Source organism: Capsicum annuum, chromosome 1, assembly GCF_002878395.1.
Source record: "Capsicum annuum cultivar UCD-10X-F1 chromosome 1, UCD10Xv1.1, whole genome shotgun sequence".
Lineage (NCBI taxonomy): Eukaryota > Viridiplantae > Streptophyta > Magnoliopsida > Solanales > Solanaceae > Capsicum > Capsicum annuum.
In genome coordinates, this window is record NC_061111.1 from 49755757 (window position 1) to 49771988 (window position 16232).

The window sequence follows — 16232 nt, forward strand, 5'->3', positions numbered from 1 at the left end:
GTTATTGCTTATTGTGTTAATGTGTTTTCATTATTGTAATATTTTAAAAAAAAATTACTATGTGTGGTGTTTGGATCGAGGACGCAGATTAGAGTAGAAGATTAGTCGAGTAGGAATATTATCGTGCACATTAGTCATGGTATGGTAGCGTAGGGCTTAGCTGTAGATATCTCGTCTCTATTGTCGTTTACCGTATTTTCATTATCGCACTATTTTGTGTTTGATTATTATTCTATGGTAGATTCTGAATTGACTCGTGTTGCCATACAATCTTCAATGGGTTGGTCTTCTTTGTACCTGAATTTGCTACGCTCGAGCCTACGGTCTTTCGAAAATAATCTCTCTATCTTTCCTACATAGTGGTAAAGTTTGCGTATATTTTATTCTTCATATACCTCACTGAGGAATTTTACTGGGTATGTTGTTATTGGTGGTGGTGGTGTTCGGGTCTATTTTCACTCCCCTCGACTAATTTTACGGGATACATATCACCTTGCACCACCAAAAAATATCATGTAGCTCTAACCTTAAAGCATTTTTTTCTCCAATGTGATTTGAATCTGAGACCTTATAATTCTTAATTCAATTCATTGACCATTAGACTACACTTATTTCAAAAAAAAATAAAAAATACAAATTTTATAGGAAGCAAAATATGATTATTAATTTGGTAACATCAATACTAATAATCAACATGAGTTGTGGTTGGGGTCTCTTTACCCTTAATTACAGGTCTCAGATTCAAACTTTGAATATGAAAAAATTTATCGAGAGCGCTGCCCCAAAAATGGTCATTGCAATGCAAGATTTTAATACAGTCGGATTTCAATACGGGTATCGAACATCAAGTGAAAAAATAAAAACTATATCAATATTTTGGCTAATAGTTTGGTCTCACGTCAATAAAAAAAAATTATCAAATAAATGAGACCCTAAAATTATAATTTTTTTTAGGAAAGAAAATATGACTATTGATTTGGTAACATCAATCAAATACTAATAAGAGGCTATAACTAGACAACTCTTTTTGTTTAGGATATGAAATAGGTGCGATGTGCCCACTTTATTAGAGGATAAATTTTCAATTGTTTGTGTGTTAAAGGTGCTTTGTTTTTCACTGATAATTTGATCTCACATTAATAAAGATTCTTTTGCAAATAAATAGACCCAACAAAAGTAAAAATAGTAATTTTCAAGGAACCAAAATATGATTATTGATTCGGCAACATTTTTCTTTTCTTTTCGACCAGTTCTTTGTGGATTTACTTTTTTATCTTCATTATTTACTATATTACATCCTAATTATTCCGTGATTTATTATATTATTCATAATTCATTACTACAAGTCATTTATATATTAGAATTAATAATATTTTTTATTATATTACCCCTAATTAATTATTATAAGTCATTTATAGAAAATTAATAATATTTAATTAAAAAAATAGATATTTATAACGTTTGTTTCAGCTGCTTTAACCGTGATTTTTTACTATATCATCCCTAATTAATTATTATAAAACATTTATGTATTAAAAAATTAATAATATTTTACTCAAAAATTAAATTACTATATTACCCCTATCATTTACTATATTACCCCTAATTGCTCCGTGATTTTCTATATTATCCCTAATTAATTATTATAAGTTATTTATATATTAGAATTAATAATGTTTTATTATATTATCCCTAATTAATTATTATCAATCATTTATATATTAAAATTAATAATATTTAATTAAAAAATAGATATTTATGACGTTTGTTTCAGCTGATTTAACCGTAATTTTACTATATCATCCCTAATTAATCATTATAAGTCATTTATGTATTAAAAAATTAATAATATTTAATTCAAAAAATAGATGACATGTTTGCCTGCACTGGTTTCGACCAGTGCTTCGTCATTTACTATATTATCTCTAATTGCTCTGTGATTTACTATATTACCCCTAATTAATTATTATAAGTCATTTATATATTAGAATTAATAATTTTTTTATTATATTACCCCTAATTAAATATTATAAGTCATTTACATATTAGAATTAATATATTTAATTAAAAATTAGAAATTTATGACGTTCGTTTCAGCTGCTTTAATCTTGATTTTACTATATCATCCCTAATTAATTATTATAAGTCATTTATGTATTAAAAAATTAATAATATTTAATTAAAAATTGATGACATGTCTGCCTATATTACCCCTAATTGCTACATAATTTACCATATTATCCCTAATTAATTATTATAAATCATTTATATATTAGAATTAATGATATTTTTTTACTATATTACCCCTAATTAATTATTATAAGTCATTTGATTTCGACCACTGTTTCGTCATTTACTATATTACCCTTAATTGCTCCATGATTTACATATTACCCCTAATTAATTATTATAAGTCATTGATATATTAGAATTAATAATACTTTTTAATTATATTACCCCTAATTAATTATTATAAGTCATTTATATATTATAATTAATAATATTTAATTAAAAAATAGATATTTATGACGTTTGTTTCAACTGCTTTAACCGTGATTTTACTATATCATCTCTAATTAATTATTATAAGTCGCTGATATATTAAAAAATTAATAGTTTTTAATTGAAAAAATAGATGACATGTCTGCCTATATTATCCCTAATTTCTCCGTGATTTATTATATTACCCCTAATTAATTATTATAAGTCGTTTATATATTAAAATTAATAATATTTTTTACTGTATTACCCCAAATTAATTATTATAAGTCATTTATATATTAGAATTAATAATATTTAATTTTAAAATAGATATTTATGACGTCTGTTTCAGCTTCTTTAACCGTGATTTTACTATATCATCCCTAATTAATTATTATAAGTCATTTATGTATTAAAAAATTAATAATATTTAATTAAAAAATAGATGACATGTCTGCCTATATTGCCCCTAGTTGCTCCGTGATTTACTATATTACCCCTAATTAATTATTATAAGTCATTTATGCATTAGAATTAATAATATTTTTACTACATTACCCCTAACTAATTATTATAAGTCATTTATATATCAGAATTAATAATATTTAATTAAATCAATGTACATTTATATTTGTATCTCATCAATATCAAATTTTAATACTAAAAAATATTTATAGTATTGGGCCCGTGCTGACACGGTCATGCACCTCTAGTAATACTAGTAAGAGGTTATAATGAGACAACTCTTCATGTTTAAGGTATGAAGCAGATACAACATGCCTACTTTACGTGTCTACTCCATGTTAAATATTATGTGCCTACTTTATATCGAAAGTATTTTTGAAATTTCAAATATTTTTGTTCATGCACCTGTTTCATGTCGAGCATAAAATTTTAATATTTATATTTTAAAGGTGCTTTATTTTTAACTGACAATTTGGTCTCACACTAGCTAAAAAAAATTGTCAAATAAATGAACACGACATGAGTAAAAATATAATTTTTTAGAAAGCAAAATGTGATTATTGATTTGGTAACATCAATACTAATAAGATGCTATAACGACAACTCTTCATGTTTAGGGTATAAATACAAGTACAACGTGCCTACTTCATATTCATATCAGTTACGACATGCCTATTTTATATCGAGGGTATTTTTCAAATTTCAAATATTTTTGTTGACGTACCTGTTTCATGCCAAGGATAAAATTTCAATATCTATATTTTAAAGGTGCTTTTCTTTTAACTGATAATTTGATCTCACGCCAATAATTTATTTTTTTTTGCCAAATAAATGAACATGATATGAGTAAAAATATAATTTTTTAGGAAGCAAAGTATGGTTACTGATTCGGTAACATCAGTACTAATAAGAGGTTATAACCAGACAACTCTTCATGTTCAGGGTATAAAGCAGGTACAATGTGCCTACTTTATGTCAGTTACGACATGCTTACTTCATGTTAGGTACGACGTGCCTACTTTATATCGAGGGTATTTTGAAAATTTCAAAAAAAATTATGATGCACCTGCTTTATGTCGAGGATAAAATTTCAATGTCTATATTTTAAAGGAATTTTGTTTTTAACTGATAATTTGATTTCATGTCAATAAAAGTTTTTTAATTTGGCCAAACAAATCGACCCAACATGAATTAAAATATAATTTTTTTAGGAAGCAAAATATGGTTATTGATTTGTTAACATCAATACTAATAAGAGGCTATAAACAAACAACTTTTCATATTTTGAGTATGATGCAGGGACAACATGCCTACTTCATATCCAAGTAAAACTTCAATGTCGATATATTAAAGGTGCTTTTTTACTAATAGTTTGTTCTCACATCAATAAAGATTTATTGCCAAATAAATGACCCATCATGAGTAAAAATATTTTTTAAAAAAGCAAAGTACGATTATTGATTTGATAACATGATACTAATAAGAGGCTATAACCAAACAACTCTTCGTGTTTAGGGTATGAAACAAATAGTACAACAGGCCTACTTAATGTCAGGCACGACATGCCTACTTCATATTGAAGGTATTTTGAAATATCAAGTTTTTTTGGTGATGAACATGTTTTATGTCGAGGATAAAATTTAAATATTTATATTTTATAAGCGTTTTGTTATTTTATTGATAATTTGGTCTCATATCGATTAAAAAAAATAAAATTAACCAAATAAATAGATCTAACATCAGTAAAAATATAACTTTTTAAGAAGTAAAGTATGGTTATTGATTAGGTAACATCAATACTAATAAGAGGTTATAACCATACAATTTTTCATGTTTAGGGTATGAAGCAAGTACAATGTGTCTACTTCATGTTAGGTACAACGTGCTTACATTATGTCGAGGATGCTTTTAAAATCTCAAATTTTTTCACAGATGTATCTGCTTCATATCAATTTTATTTATAAAATTTTAATTTCTATATTTTAAAGGCGTTTTAACACAAGGTCTTGTTTTTTTGTTATAGTTTGGCCTCACGTTAAAAAAAAATTATCAAATAAATAAGAATCAATCCGAGTAACTTAAATATTAATAACATCACTAAACATGTTTTCTTTTTTTAGAACTTAAAAAATTTGTCACATGATTTGGTACATAAAAAGTACATATTGATCACGTTTAGTATGATTTGTTGGGTTCATGCTGACATAGGACTTTGCGTCTAGTATATACTATATAAATCGGAAATTCAAAGTATAGAAAGAATCTCCGGCAAAGATGTATATAGTAGAGTCAATAGTTAAGAACACATATAAATTGTCACTTGTTCATGAGTTTCATATTTGATTATACATTATTCTCATCATCCACCTAAATTATTACTCCCTTTATATAAAAACACACTCGATGTTGAGTAGGTCAAATATTTATTTTCGATCAACAACAGACATATGTAGGCTACCTCAACATCAAATTGTGTTTTAATATAAAGAGAGTGATAGTTGAGGCAGGTAAATAGAAGACATAATACATAAATATATCTTTTAACTTGGCTCAACCGACATTTATACCATCCAACTCTAAGTATGCACAAGACACACATATTTTACGTGACAAATCTTCCACCATTTGACATGTAGAACGCGTTCATCTCACGTGATTCACGACGTAGGACGCTTATCTGTATTTGTTCAGTTGTATAATAGCTTAAGTGACTACTTATGCACACCAAAAATTGAAGAGCATTTATGCCAGATGAGATTAAATTAAATGACATATTTATGTTTTATGCCTAAATTATACAATGAATAAAAATATATAAAACTTATTGAAATTCTTTTAGTTAAAGTGTTTTTTTATATATACACACTTTTGATCCTTTGTTGGTGAGAAATGGACACAAAAACATATATCTCGCTTTCTTTGAGATGATTTGCACCACACTACCCATAACATTTATCAATCTACTTCTGCAGGTACAAGCAAAGGAGTTAATAGGCCAAAGACTCTGTAATAGATAAAATTGTCTTTTCGCTTATTTTCTTCAATTATTATTTATTTTATTAATATTTTAAATTAAGAAGTTTTAAAATATTTTGGTAAGAGAAAAATATTTTTTAAAAAATTGAAGAGTCTTATATAATTTGGTAAGAAAAAATATCTGACAAAAAATATTAGGAGAATTAAAATTTAAGGAATCCTAAAATATATGGTAAGAGAAAATTTTATTAAATCAAGGAATTCTATAATATAAGTCCTAAAATATTTAACAAAAAGCTATCCAATTTTGGTAAAATACATTCAAACGTTAAAGTGATATTAAAAAGGTGTAGTCCTTTAAAATAAAAAGTTTCAAAAGTCAATTTTTGTTTGAAACGTGTGAGATTGCTGTCAAAATTTTTAATTATATTCGAGTTTTTTACTGTTTTCAAAAATTAATAAACAAATAAAATATTCCATATTTATGTAATTCTTTTTTAAGGAAAAAGGTTTTGAATTTCTATAAGATTTTGTACCGTGAGTAGTAATCTTACCATAATTTGTGTTTCTTATCTTGCATATTTTATACTTGATTTTGATGAAACAAGAGTTACTGGATGCTTTGAAATTGCATGTGGGACAAGTCTTTTACTTGATATGATACTGAAATGGTTATTTGAGATATTACCTCTGTTATAAGACATATTTACTGTTACTTGAGATATGATTACCGATGTTATGAAAGTTCTTCATTTACTTGAGAAATAAGTATTTTGTCATGTGTTTCATTCAAGTTTATATGCAATTTGTTTTGATATGAACTTAAATGCTCTATACAATTTTGAAAATTCTTTCATATGAGTACCTACTATTTATAAAGAAAGTATAAATGGAAATAGACCTTGATTTGAATTCTTGATTTGAATTTCGTAGCTAACAACGGTTTTGTTAGACCTTGATTTGAATTTCGTAGCTAACAACGGGTTCATTAGACCTGGTGCACCTTGTATTTATAGATTATTGTTATAACACTTGCTAGTGGAAAGACAGAATTAACATACTGTTATTGATCTCCCTCTAGTAGGGACCTACTGATATGATAATTGGACTCCTTTATAAGGGGTCCATAATTATTGAATTTTCTTGAAGCAAAAACTCACACTGATTACGTGATTCATTCTTGAAAATCTTCTAAATATGTAATATTTGATATAATACACTACTTATTGAGTTTATTACCGAACAATTAGTTTATCTTGCTTACATGAAACAAATGATACTGTTTATCATTACTGTTTTATGAAAGAACATTTATTTCATGATGTTTAATGACTTTTCCCCATTAAAACGATTGTAGTTAAGTGTTATTACTCACTGAGCTAGCGTCTCACTCATCACAATTTTTTTCAGAGAACACAGGTGGTGAGGATTTCGTTAGCTAAAGGATTCGAGTTGGCATATTTTTTGTGAGCCCCGCACTTATTCGTGTGGGTAGCAGTTTATTTATTTATTATGCTTTTTGCTTAAAAATTCTTAGAGTCGCTTCATAGTTATGTCTTTAGAGTTTGAGTATTCTATTGTTATTATTGATTTGTAGAGTATTTGATTTCTTCTCATGTTTTGGAGATGGATTTCGTATTGTTACTTTGTGGTGAATGAGTTGTTAATGATTTAGTGAATGTTTGGGTTATGTTGTTGGTTTGAAGAAGGAAATTTTTTGGATTGGCCCTAAAACAAGAGAAATTCTGCCCGATTTTCTGTAGATTATTGACGAGTCTTGCTTTGGAGTTTTAACCTTCTTAGCGTCAGTCCTAATCTTATTTTGAATCATGACAAATTCACTATCGCAGAACTATTCTGGAAAATATAATATTTGATGATCAAATGATAAATTTGGTGAACAATAAATGATAAAGTAGGAATTGATTTGAAGTATAGTAAATCTTTTAGGTGTTTGACCACAAAAATAATTTTTTTTGGGGAGTTGGAGCTGTGTTAAGTCATATCTTTTTGGAAATTTTTTTTAACTATAAAGGTGAAGTTGTAATTAGAAAAAAGAAGTAAAAATAAGTTGAGACTTTTTTCACTTTTCCAACATAGAATCTTAAGTTGCACGTGGAGTATTTATGGCCAAACATCATTTTTTTAATAAAATAAAAATATTTTTCAAAAAAATATTTTTTTTTTGACCAAATGAGGTTGTATGTTGGTGAGAATAGTGGTTAAATGAGATACAAATAATTTAAAAATTGTTAATAATAATAATAATAATAAATTTTATTTAGAAATAAATGGTGGGTAGATATTAATGTGGGTTTATTTTACAGAATAAACTTGTGGGTTGATTTCAGAGAATTTTAGATTTCATGTTATGATATAAAATTACAAATACCAACACTGATTTTATCTCGTGATTTTATATCGCAAATATAAAATCACATGTATAAACACCTATAGAATAGAAACTTATCTAGCATCTCATAAAAAAAAAAAAAAAAAAAGTTAAATATGTTGTAAAGAAATATTCTGAAATATTCTAAAATGAAAAGGGTGGAGAGAGAGACCTATAGATATAAGAGAAGATTTTGTTTTCTTCTACTTTTATGTGTATTTACAATGGAGTAAGGAGTGTCTTTTATAGGCAATAGTATGTGTAATAAGTGTAGTATGTGAATGATATACACAAGAGTAGTAAATTCATTACATGCTCTAACATTATGTGTAGTAGGTGTAGTATGTGAAGTATGGTATGTGAACATCCACAAAATAAGTAAATTATTTACAATACTCCCCCTTGAATGTTCATGTCAAAGAGAAATTCTAAAGCAAATAAGATATACATAATGGTTTGTAATACACCTTGTTTGTTGCCTCATTAAAAACCTTATCAGAAAAACTCAGTGAGATAAAACCTTGGTTAAGGAAAAAAGAGTGCAGCGCGTACATACTCCCCCTGATAAAAACATCACTTAATATCTAGGAGACGACGCATTCCAATCTTGTATCTCAACTTCTCAAAGGCTGATGTTGGCAATGCTTTAATGAACATATCTGCTAGATTATCGCTTGAACGGATTTGTTGAACATCTATTTCACCCCTCTTTTGAAGATCATGAGTAAAGAATAATTTTGGTGAAATGTGTTTTGTTCTGTCTTCTTTGATGTATTCTCCTCTTAATTAAGCTATGTATGCGGTGTTGTATTTATACAATATTGTTGGAATATTATTCTTCAAATTAAGGCCACATATTTTCTGAATGTGTTGAGTTATTGACCTCAACCAGACACATTCTCGACTTGCTTTATGAATGACTATTATCTCTGCATGATTTAAAGATGTAGCAATCATGGTTTGTGTTGTTGAACGTCATGATACAGTTGTACCTCCACATGTAAACAAATAACCTGTCTGAGATCGACCTTTATGTGGGTCAGACAAATATCCTGCATCTGCATAACCAATTAATTGTGTATCGAATTCATTTGAATAAAATAGTCCCTTATCAATAGTTCCTCGAAGGTATCTGAATATATGCTTAATACCATTCCAATGTCTTCGTGTCGGAGAAGAACTAAATCTTGCTAATAAATTTACAGCAAAAGATATATCTGGTCGTGAATTACTAGCAAGATACATTAATGCCCCAATTGCACTAAGATATGGTACCTCAGCACCAACATGTTCTTCATTATCTTCATGAGGTCGAAATAGATCTTTATTAATATCAAGTGATATCACAACCATTGGGGTACTCAATGAATGTGCTTTATCCATATAAAATCTCCTTAAAATATTTTCAGTATATGTGGTCCGATGGACAAATATTTCATTTGTAAAATGTTTAATTTGTAGATCAAGACAAAATTTTGTCTTTCCGAGGTCTTTCATTTCAAATCCTTTTTTCAAACATTCTATTGTTTTTGGAAGCTCTTCAGGAGTTCCAATGATATTCAAATCATCAACATATATAACTATTATGACAAATTCAGATCCAGATCTTTTAATAAAGATATAAAGACAGATTGGGTCATTTTTATACCCTTCTTTAAATAGGTATTCGCTAAGGCGATTATACCACATGCGTCCTGATTGTTTTAATCTGTATAAGGATTTCTAAATTTTGATTGAATAATTTTCGCAAGAAGTTTTATACGCATCAGGCATTTTGAATCCTTCGGGAATTTTTATATTAATATCACTGTCTAATGAGCCATATAAGTAGGTTGTGACAACGTCCAAAAGATGCATATCAAGTTTTTCATGAACTACCAAATTAATAAGATACCTGAAGGTGATTGCATCCTCCACTGGAGAATATATCTCTAGATAATCAATGCCAGGTCCTTGCAAAAATCCTTGTGCCACAAGTCGTGCTTTATATCTTACGACTTCATTTTTCTCATTTCGTTTTCGCACAAAAACCCATTTGTACCCACTAGCTTTATACCTTCCGATATTTGGACTATAGGTCCAACAACTTTGCGTTTTTCAAGCGAAGCCAATTCAATTTTGATTGCATCTTTACATTTTGGCCAATCATTTTTCTGTCTACATTCTTCGACAGATTTTGGTTCAAGATCCTCATCTTGTTGCATTATTTCATTAGCAATATTATAAGCAAAAATATTGACAATTATATCATTTCGATTTCATATTTTTCTCAATAAGACATAACTGACTGAGATCTCTTTATTTTCATTATTTTCAGGTACCTAAACCTTTTCTGAAATTTCATCAATTGTTATGTCTTCCTGCTCTTCATGAGTAGCTTCCTCCATATTATGATTATTTTGATCATGTGCTCCTCTTATTTTCAAGGATTTTTTTCTTTAGAACCGATTGGTCTACCACGTTTTAAGTGTGATTTAGACTCATTTGCATTATTCAATTGTCCTATCAGGACATCAACTCGAATAGGATCATTAGCAGCTGAAATGTGAGATTTTGTAATTCTTGATAGGTCAGTGAATGCATTTGGCAATTGATTTGCAATGTTTTGCAAATGAATAATCCTTTGAACTTCTAGTTCACATTTATTTGTACGAGGATCTAATTGAGATAATGATAATGCATTCCAGTCTATCTCCTTTTCCAACTGCTTATTTTCTTCCCCTAATGTTGGATATATTGTTTCATCAAAATGACAATTAGCAAATCTTGCCGTAAATAAATCTCCAGTCATAGGTTCTAAATATTTTATAATAGAAGGAGATTCATACCCACGATATATTCCCAATCTTCTTTGAGGACCCATTTTTGTGCGTTGTGGTGGAGCAATTGGAACATATACCGCACATTCAAAAACTCTTAAATGGGAAATATTTGGCTCTTGACCAAAAATTAATTATAATGGAGAGACTTTATGATAACTTGTTGGCCTTATCTGCACAAGAGTTGTTGCATGCAAAATAGCATGATCCCATATCGAAATGGGAAGTTTTGTTCTCATAAGCATTGGTCTAGCGATTAAATGGAGGGGTTTAATCAATGATTTTGCTAGACCATTTTGAGTATGAACATGGGCAACCGGATGTTCAACTGTTATTCCAGTTGATATACAATAAGCATTAAAAGCCTGGGATGTAAATTCACCCGCATTATCAAGACGAATTGTCTTTATTGTATAATCTGAAAATTGTATTCTTAACTTTATTATTTGAACAAGTAATCTCACAAATGTCAAATTACGAGTTGATAATAAACACACATGTGACCATCTTGTAGATACATCTATTAAAACCATATAATACTTAAATGGTCCACATGGAGGGTGAATGGGCTCACATATATCACCTTGTATACATTCCAAAAATACATGAGATTTAATTCCCACTTTCATTATTGATGACCTAGTAATTAATTTGCCTTGAGAACATTCAACATAAGAGAATTCTTTAAATTGAAGAATCTTTTGGTTCTTCAATGAGTGTCCATATGAATTCTCAATTATTTTGCGCATCATATTAGAACCGGGATGGCCCAACCGGTCATGTCAAATAATAAAACTGTTTAAATAAGTAAACTTTTGATTTACTATGGCATGTGTTTCAATAGTGCTAATACTTGTGTAGTATAAGCTGGAAGAAAGAACGGTTAATTTTTCAAGTATATATTTATTACTTGACCTTATTGTAGTAATATAAAGATATTCAATTTTTCCATCATTTGTAGTCTCAATATGATAGCTAATTTGGCGAATGTCTTTGAAACTTAATAAGTTTCTTTGAGACTTACTACAATATAATGCTTCATCAATCATCAAATTTGTTCCTCCGGGAAATAATCAGTTAGCTTTTTCGGAGCCTTCAATTAATCTTGTACTACCACATATAGTATTAACATTGGTTTCTTTCATTACCAAATAAGAGAAATATTTCTTATCTTGTAGAATAGTATGTGTGGTAGCACTATCTATAAGACATATATCATCGTAACTTATTTTGAATCTAATTGATGATTGGGGAATTTCCATATTCTTCAAATAAAAAAAAAACATATTATAAGAAATATAAAAAACGGCCAAAGGCATCGATAGACACTCAAACTTGTTTTCAAAATTCACTTAGACACCTAAACTAAGACCTGTTCCTATCAGGCCCCTAAACCCCCCACATTTTGTTCCAATTGGGCCTTTTTTGCCTATGTGGCACTGCGCGTGCAGTGCCATCGTGGAAGGCACGTGAGGAGCATTTTTTTTTACAAATTTACAAATAAAAAGATGCCAAATGGCATTGAGGGCCCCAATTTTTTTTTAATAACAATTTTTTTTTGTGAACACTAAAGGCCCTTTTTAATAAAACAAAAAGCATTAGGGGTCCCAATTTTTTTTTTTTTTTTAATAAAACAATACGCTAAGGGTTGGGGGGCTGGGAGTAGGTGGGGGAGTTTCATTTTTATTTTTTAAAAAATTTTATAATTTCTTTTTAATAAATGTTTTTTTTATTTTTTCAATAAATTTATAATTTCTTATTTTATAATTAGGCAAAAAAGCAGTAGGGGGCCCCAATTTTTTTTTAATAAAGCAATACGCTGGGGGCTGGGGTGCTGGGGGAAGGTGGGTGATTTTTATTTTTATTTTTAAAAAAAATTTATAATTTCTTTTTAATAATTAGCTTTTTATTTTTTAAATAATTTTATAATTTCTCTTTTATAATTAGGCTTTTATTTTTAATTTTTAAATAATATGGATCCTCAATGTCATTTTTTATTTTCATTTTTTAAAAAGTTTTATAATAATTTTTTAAATAATTTTTTATAATTTATTTCATTTTTTATTAAAAAAATATTTTTTTCTTAAATAATCATTTTTTTATTTTTATTTTTCAAATAATTTTATAATTATTTTTTCATAATTTATATCCTCAATGCCATTCTTTATTTTCTTTTTTTAAAAAGTTTTATAATTTTTTTAATAATTATTTTTTAAAATAATTCTTTAATAATTTATTTCATTTTTTAAAAAGTTTTATAATTTTTTTTAAATAATTATTTTTTTTTCAATTAATTTATAATTATTTTTTCATAATTTATATCCTCGCCATTTTTTATTTTCATTTTAAAAAAAATTATAATTTTTCTTAATAATTTTTTTAAAAATAATTTTTTAATAATTTATTTTATTTTTTTAAAATATTTATAATTTTTTTTTTATAATCAATTTTTTTAAAATAATTTTAGAATTTTTTTTTAATAATTTCCTCAATGCCATTTGTATATACTTCTTAACAAAATTATAATTAATTTTTAATAATTATTGAACCCACAATGCCACGTGTCAGCTTTCAATTAGCTCATTTTGCCACGTCATCGCGTGTGTGCAACACACACTTTGAGCTCTTTGCTGATAGGGTAAAAAATGACCAATTGAAACAAAATGTGGGAGGTTTAGGGGCCTGATAGGAACATGCCTTAGTTTAGGTGTCTAAGTGAATTTTGACAACAAGTTTGAGTTTCTATCGATGACTTTGGCCTATAAAAAACTAACATAAGAAATGTAGAAATTAGAAATACATGGTACTTTAATAAAACAGAAAAACATAATTACAAACAAAAGAAAATAATAACTTTTTTTATAATTTATTCTCAACTAATGTGATCAGTTCTTCAATCAATGTTCTCATAGAAATCTTTAGCTTTCAAATGGGTAATATTTGAGAGGCCCTTAAAGTCATCATCGTTGTAAGCAAGATTTGCCTCAACATCATCATATATATTTGATGGAGTTGCTTCGTCATCATAACCTCGAAAGGTCAAGTGTACTTCCACATTATTTTCTTGTATTTTAAGGGAAGCTTGGTAAAGTTTAACAAAATGATCAGGCGTATGACAAACACGTGCCCAATGACCCTCCATACCACATCGGTGACAAATATTAACTTTACCATTTGAAGGATTATTTCTGAGAACCTTTATTATTCTTTTATTTATTTCCACCATTATGACGATAATTATTTCGTCCTTTGCCACGTCCTCGCCCATGTTTACGAACGCGATAATAATTTTGCTTTATTTCAGGCTGATCATGTGCTGCTACAATATTCGCTTTAGAGTATGGAGCAGATCCAGTGGGACGAACTTCATGATTTTTCATTAACAAAGTATTATTCTGCTCTGCCACAAGTAGGCATGTAATCAATTTTGAATATTTCTTAAATCCCTTTTCGCGATATTATTGTTGTAGCAATACATTAGAAGCATGAAAAGTGGAAAAATTTTTCTCTAGTAAGTCCTCATCAGTGATGGTTTCTCCGCATAATCTTAATATTGAACTTACTTTATGAATAACAGAATTATACTCAACCACAATTTTAAAATCTTGAAACCGAAGGTGTATCCAGTCATATTTAGCTTTTGGTAATTCCGTCAATTTTAGGTGGTGATATCGGTCCTTCAAGTTCGTCCACAATTCGAGTGGATCTTTCACAATTAAATATTCAGTTTTTAATCCTTCGTGGAGGTGATGACGAAGAAAAATCATGGCTTTCGCCTTATCTTGACAAGATGCGTTATTTTCTTGTCTGATAGTATCCCCACGACCTCTAGCGTCAAGGTGAATTTCAGCATCAAGGACCCATGGTAAATAATTCTTTCCGGTAATGTCCAGTTCCACAAATTCAAGTTTTGATAAATTTGACATAGTGAAACTATCATAAAAAAATTAATAAGTTAGATATACAAATGATATTTTCAAAATAAGATAACCATCTTAAATAAATTTAAATAGAATCATATATTGTTAATAGATTATTATCAAAAGGTTGTTTCCTTTAGAAATTTATATTTTTGCGTGTGTGTGTAGAGTCTGGAAACAAATAGTTACATAATAAATACGTGCCTTATAAGGGATCTCGTGCTGATAATATGTTGTAAATAAATATTCTGAAATATACTAAAGTGAAAAAAGAGGGGAGAGGGACCTATAGATATAAGAGAAGATTTTAGTTTCTTCTACTTTTGTGTGTATTTACAATGGAGTAAGAAGTGTCTTTTATAGGCAATAGTATGTGTAATAGGTGTAGTATGTGAATGATATACACAAGAATAATAACTTCATTACATGCTTTAACATTATGTGTAGTAGGTAGGGGTGTACATAGGTTGGGTTAGTTCGATTTTTCATTAAAATATAACCAAACCAATAATGTCGGTTTTCTAAATCTATAAACCAAATCAAATTAATATACAATCGGTGTTTTAATTTCGGTTTTAGTCGGGTTTTTTTTTGTTTTTTTGGTTTTCTCATTTTTTTATAATTATAATGTGATTGAAGAAAAAATTAAATGTTTTCACTAAAAAGGTTAAAAAACAACAACAATGGTCATAGAGTAGTTTCAATTAAAAATAAGTTGGCAAATTACTAAGACGTCTAAACTACTATCTCTCAAAGTAATATTATGTGGATACCCAGTGGTTCAATTTCTTAGTCACTAGTCAGAGTAGCTTGTTTGAAAGTTCCCTTCACATAAAATGTGAGCATACAAAAGAATGAAGAATTGGAGACAACTTATTAAGAACTTAACTCCATAAAGTAATTAACTATAACATAATTCTATAAAAAAGAAAAGAAAGAAGGGAAACAAACCTAAATCACAACTTGACGAACGAATGAACAAAATTTAAAGTGAAGCAATGAAGAGTTTTAGGTTTTTATATGACAAAAATTCAAATATAGGTAACTTTTAGTCCATAATTACAAGACATGGTTAATGTTTGCATAGTTACAAAACATAGATATACCTTAAATTCCTCTCTTTCTCTCACTCTCTCATCTCTCTCCTCCTTTTCTCTCCCCTCTTCCATTCCTGTCCCT